This window comes from Mya arenaria, chromosome 2 (genome assembly GCF_026914265.1).
Source record: "Mya arenaria isolate MELC-2E11 chromosome 2, ASM2691426v1".
Lineage (NCBI taxonomy): Eukaryota > Metazoa > Mollusca > Bivalvia > Myida > Myidae > Mya > Mya arenaria.
This window is the reverse complement of record NC_069123.1, coordinates 53,467,509-53,474,306: the sequence shown is the minus strand read 5'-3', so window position 1 is coordinate 53,474,306 and position 6,798 is coordinate 53,467,509.

Here is a 6,798-nt window from a genome sequence, read left to right as displayed (position 1 = left end):
TGTAAACGTCATTCTGTCTAAACGAAAACGAAATGTATTCTATTCATACAGGTGATGTACATAAACCATTGAACTGTCAATTCAAGGTCAGAGTCGCTATACAAGGAAAAAGAATTGTGTGTCACATATGAAAGGAATTTGTATGAAACATGATTAAACGTGGGAGGCTTAATGTCAATGTCATTGAACAAGGTGGAGGATCCTTGCAATTTGTGTTAGTTGCGTATCACCTGCATTTTTAGAAAACTAGTAATAATTAAGTGACCATACCAAACTAAGTTGATTTGAGCCATGCATTTTCTGCGCATTATGAATTTTATCCGTTTATGAAAGGGTTTTTATTCAGAAAGCATGTTGGGACTTCCCTTGTGAAGGTCAAATCAGTGTACATTGTCATTGTTCTATTGCATTGCCTCTTGCGCATTTGGAGTTTTGAACCAATTTTTAATCTCAGTCTTGAATTGCGATATGCAAACTCTGTTCGTAGTGAACATCTTCAAAGACAAAAATGTGTTTTAGATATTTTCTGCATGGTGAAAACTTTCAATTAGTGATACTATTATTTGCGATTTTCAATAGACTGCTTGCAATTATTGGTCGCAGACAATGTTTCACAGAAAGGTTGATAGTTGACAACCTAAATGAGAGCCATGACGTTAACGGTTTAGAAGCAATCAAGTTTTTAGCTCTACTGGCAAAAAAGCAGAAGAGTTTATGCGATGGTGTGGTGTGAGTCTGTGCATGTAAAAACAATTGCTTGTGAACATGATCCAGTCGTCAGTTTCGATTGTATCTTGATGAAATTGTACAGTAGTTGGATATCTATCAGAGCTCGGTTCCTTTCAAAAACCAGCCAGATCCGGCCATGCATAACTAGATTATAGCCCTTGAAAGTATAATCAAGAGCTGTCACAGTATGTGACGATTGCCCACGAATGTAACATTGACCTATAAACAAGGTCAGTACATGAAAAGATAAAGATCAATCAAATACGTATGGCAAGTTATTTTAAATTGCCTTTTTAACATAAAAAATACCACCCATACTTGACAATCTACATTCTTATGTCCTTATAAATTATAATCATCATTCCATTGTGAATAAACACTAAGTGTATCTTTCACCTTAGAGGTAGGGACATGGGTCTTGCACGCACACATCGTCTTGGTATATCAAACACATACAAGTTATGGCAAGTTATTTTAAAATCTGTCCATACAAGAAACAGTTACAGTCCATTGTGAATAGACACCTAAGTGTGACCTTGACCTTAGAGGTAGGGACACAGGTCTTGCACGCGACATATTGTCTTGGTATGTCGAACATATGTGGCAAGTTATTTTTAGAATATGTCCATACAAGAGAAAGTTACAGCCCGGACACGACAACCTATACTTTATGTCCTAATATGAAGCGTTCCATTGTGAATAAACACCAAACTGTGACCTTGACCTTAGAGGTAGGGACACGGGTCATGCACGCGACGCATCTTGGTATGTCAATCACATGTGGCAAGTTATTTCAAAATCTGTCCATACAAGGGAAAGTTACAGCCCGGACACGACAACCTATACTCTATTTCCTTATATGCAGCATTCCATTGTGTATAAACACTTGGTGTGACCTTGACCTTAGATAGGGACAGGGTCTTGTACGTGACACATGGTCTTGAATTCTGTCCATATAAGGGAAAGTTACAGCCCGGACACAAGTTATTGAGCGGGACTTACGGGCGGACGGTGCGATTTTACTTGAACAGTATTTAGATATCCATTAGAGCTTGTTTCCTTTCCAAAAACTAGCCAGATCCACCCATGCATGCCTAGATTATGGGCCTTGAAAGTATAAAGAATCAGTGTGTCTGTAAACGATTGCTTGTGAACATGATACAGTCTTCAGTTTTGATTGTATCTCGATGAAACTTGTACAGTATCTAGATATCCATTAGAGCTCGGATCCATTTGAAAACCAGCCAGATCCACCCATACATGCCTATATTATTGGTATAATGTACTCATCCTAGAGGGCTCATCCTAGATAGAAATTTTAGGGAGAAGTGAGAACTGGGGAGGGTGCGGGAGGGTGGTTCCCCCTCCTGTAGGTCGGAACAATTTGAGATTTTAATTGTCAAATGGTGGGTTCTGGTGTGTCCTGGACAACTTTTCTATGCATTTAAATAGGTGTTTAAATTGTTTTTAAAATAGTCATACTGGTTGTTTTTAGTTGGAATTAATTTGTTGTATATACCTTTAAAAAAAGTCAAGTTTCAAACATTTTATTACATGCAAACGGTTAACCTATCATGCACACATACATATATATCAGAATTTAAATACATGATACATGATGGCATCTTGTAACTCAGTTACACTCTTGTTTGATGTGTAAGAGGGTGATTCATGAGATGGCCAAGATCAGCACCTATGGCCCCGGCAAGCTGGAGGTGGTACTGAAATTCCTCCTTGGGGAGCTCCCGCTTAGCCAGGTGGTAGGCAGTCTTAAGGAGCTTGGGGTCAAGCTTGTCATCCTTGGACAGTTTGGCCAGTACGATTTTCCTCATGGGTTCCTGGGAACGCAGAACTGTCTCTCCAAGGCGGCCTTGTGCTGATTTGCTGAAAAATATTTTGTTGAAAATACACATATTTCTTTAATAATATTTCACAGTATCTCATCATTTTCAGCTGTCATTTAAAATAATGTGGGCATATATTACAACATGTTTTAAAATATATAAAACCAGACACCTTAAAATTAATACCACTTTGAATTGATTTATCTGCGGACTAAGCAATGCTTCTATTGTTTTAATAAATACTTACACAAGCCATGTCTCTGATGATTGGTTGTTTTTGCTGGTTGGTCATGTCCAAGGGCGTAGGCGTTGTCCAACTTAGCACATCTACAAACTTCGCAGTGCCATTTTTTATCTGCATCTTGTTTGTACCAACTGAAATTATTTTGATAATTTAACTTTTTGAATGATTTCTTATTTGAACTGTCGATCATGTCATCACTATCAATATCGTCAGCTTTACGTTTCAGGCCTGGGGAATCCCGCATAAGCCACGTAGAAAGCATGATTACTATTAAACAGAATGCAAAATATCTCATATATAGAATATTGATGTGAACCGATCGAAGAAAAAATAATGGAAACATTTCTGAAATAAAAAAAAACAACAAACCTGGTTCCAACTGTGATTCGCACTTGCCCTTCTCGCTAACTTCGCAGTAATCACACCCAATTAAGTTCATTTGTCATCAGTGCACATCATTTAAACCGCTATTGTCATAAAGTATAAATCCTAATTGGCCCAAATTGACTTTTACAAACATCGGCAAGTGTAAATATTAATCCCTTACAATGTTATTACATCGATGACGTAGCGCATGTACACAAAGTCAATGGTGCAAACACGTGCCTCGATTGAATAAAACAAGCGTTCTCATTGGCCGAAGTCAAAGGAGCATATTTACTAGGTTTAACACGATTGGCTGTTTGTCAATCGAGCTAACAGGCGGAAGGCGGAGTCGCTCTGTTTTGACAAGCATTAGTTCTTAGCGATATCGACTTTTTGATCGTTGAAAGTCGGCGAAGTTGACTTCGCTTTGATCTTAGAAAATAGCGAAGTTGCCGCGGGCAGGGCGACTTAATCGCCTAAGTCGCCTGGTAGGATGAGCCCTTTAAGGAGTTGAAAGTATGAAAAAATGCTTTTTAAAGCTAAGTCTATTTTTAGCCAAGTCTAGATGAGCGAAGTCTTTTTAGCCAAGTTTATATGTAAGTCACAATTGCTTGTGAATGTTTGTTTAAATTATGCCCCAGGGGTCATTACTGGCCAAGCCCCCGGGTTTACAGGTTTGGTATACTTAAATTGGGAAATGTTAAAAACCTTTTTGTCTGAAGTAGCTATGCAGATACTTGCTATTTTGAACAAGGCTTAATTTAGTGGTCCACTACCATGGTTGTTCAAATTATTCCCCTTGGGTCAAAACTGGCACTGCCCCGGGGGTAACAAGTTTCCTAGAGACTTATTTAAGAAATATTTTCAAAATCTTCCTTGTTTCAAACCACAAGGTCCATATCTTTGATATTTGTTGTGGAGCTTGTTGTGGCACTTATTGAAATAGGTCATGCAGCTTATCTGCTTACAACACTTTCTGCCCTCAGATGCTGAACGTGCAGCATTTTCAGCTTACCCAAACACAAACATATTTGTTGCCTATTACTCATATGTACATGCTCTGGATTGAAAATGACCACAAGAACCAAGCCAGTAGAGCATAGGCCCTCTTGGGCCTCTTGTTTGGTTGTGCAGTTGGTTTTATGTTTTTACGCAGGCACAGAGGTTACATCCGCAACACGTTATTTATATTGTGACCACAACTAAGTAAATTGTGGCTACCACTAAGTAAATTGAGGCCATTACTTAGTAAATTGAGGCCACAAAGTTCTAAGTAACTTGTGGCCTCATCTTAGTAAATTGATTTTTTATTTGCCTGAAACCATTAAGCGCTGACCCTTGATTTTTTATTAAGGCGTCATTTAGTGGTTTTCTATCAAGATTGTACAATTTATGCCCCTGAGGTTAAAACTAGTCCTTCCCTGGGGGTCACAAACGTCTTAGAGACTTGAATAAGGATTTTTTTCAAAATCCTCGTTTTAAGTAATAGATAAGTGAATGAATCTTATTACATTAACCAGTTAGTAACTTACTTATTAAGCAGAATTCGCAGACCATAGCTAGATGACCTGTTAATGTTGTACAGCTAAAAAAAGGTAGTAGATGGCAGTTCTGGGCACTTCCAATCCTGTTTTTAGTCATATGATATTTATATTACCAAAGAAGTAACGTGAATATTAACTAGTTAGCTAGATATTTATTTGGAAAATTAAGTGCTTAACACAAACCAATTTGCGAAAGTTAACAGGTTATCTTAAGGCAGTTACATGCCACCAGAAGTTGCCTCTGGTGGGTTATAATTTCGCAATGTCAATGATTGACAGAAGACCTTCAGCCTTCGTTGTGAGATGCAGTTTGATCTTTTTTTTCTATTTTAGTAACAACCTTGATTTTGATCCTGTGGCCTAAAATGCAAGTTCTACATGAACTATTCCTACATACCAAGTTTGATCACAATACGTCTTTTCTACCCAATGTTATTCAGTACCAACCGTTTTTGCTATTTTTAGTAACAGAGACCTTGGCCATACTGGACCCAAAATGCATTCCAATGAAAAGTATCCATAAACACTTGCTATATACCAAGTTTGGTTGCAATATGTCCCTCACTCAGGTTATTCAGTATCAACAATTTTTCTATTTTCAGTAACAGTAACCTTGATCCTAGGGGCCCCAAACCAATTCCATGAAAACAAGTATCCATACACACTCCTTTACATAAAGTTTGGTCACCATATGTCGAATCTACCCTAAATCAATCAAGGACAATAATTGGCAATAAGTGTTATTATGGAGGTATGTAACCTAATTTTGAAATGGCAGTTACCAACTGTTTGAAGTATTAAGTCATTTGAATAAAGGGTATGGAAATAATTAGCGAAAAATTCAACTTGTCCATAAATTTCAAGCGAAACACAATGTGCCCTACAATTTCGAAAGTCAATTGGTGGCCATAATTTGTATTTAAGATGAAATGGTGTTATGTAACATAATTGCAAGAAGGTCAATTGTGAAGTATTCAGTCAATTGAGTGAAGGGTATAAAATTTCATAGTAAAAATTCCAACTTGTCCTAAAACTTAAACCAGAAACAATGTGCCCTAAAACTTTAACCTAATTTGCTAAGTCAATCAGTAGCCATAATTTAAGGAGTTATGTACCTTCATTGTGTGATGGTCCTGAACAACTGTATGAAGAATGAAGTGATTGGAGTTAAAAGGGAAAATGCCAACTTGCCCTAAGAATAAAACTTTAACCAAGCACTGATGCAGACACAGACGCCGAAGCCAGGGTGAGGAGAAGTCTCCTAGTTCTTTTAATAGTCCAGATAAAAGTCCCAGAAGTAAAAAGATCTAAGGATGACTTAATCAAACTCCATAAGATCTGATCAAAAGCACAACAAAGCCAATGCGAACGCTCTTGTTTTTTTCCAGTCAAACCAAGGGCAAACGTTGACGGAGATCAAAACCACAAGATTTTGCCTAAATATAGGTGTAAAGATTGTCTGTGTCGAACAAGGGGCAAACATTAACCAGATCAGAACCACAAGATTTTGCCTTAATATAGGTGTAAAGACTGTCTGTGTCAAACAAGTACAAATGTAAACAGAGATAAAAAACCCAGGATTTTTTGCTTTACATAGGTGTATCGATTGTATTGAACAAGTGGCAAATGAGGACAGAGATCAAAATCGTAAGATTTTGCCTTCATATATAATGTAGGTGTAAAGATTGTCTGTGTGACAGCATGAGCAGCAAGTTTTGTTTTAATATCTTGAATATTTTTTGAGTTCTGTTTCTTCAGAACGCTACCAAGAATGTCTTTAATTCTTTTGCATTATTTTTTTTACAAAAAACACACATTCTACAATGATATAACCGGTAATAATTTCTGTATCCCATTCAGCAATATTAGAAATAAATAAGCTGATACCAGGCCTGGAATTTGGTGAACCTAGATTAGAACTAAGTTTGTGGGCTGTGGGTAATTGTATGATCTAAGGTCGAATTGGAACCATGTAGTATATTATTGAAAATGTCGAAGCGCCCTCCTTGTGTGAAAATTCTGACTTATTTTGCTTTTCACATAAATACAAAACAGATATTAAATTCGCATA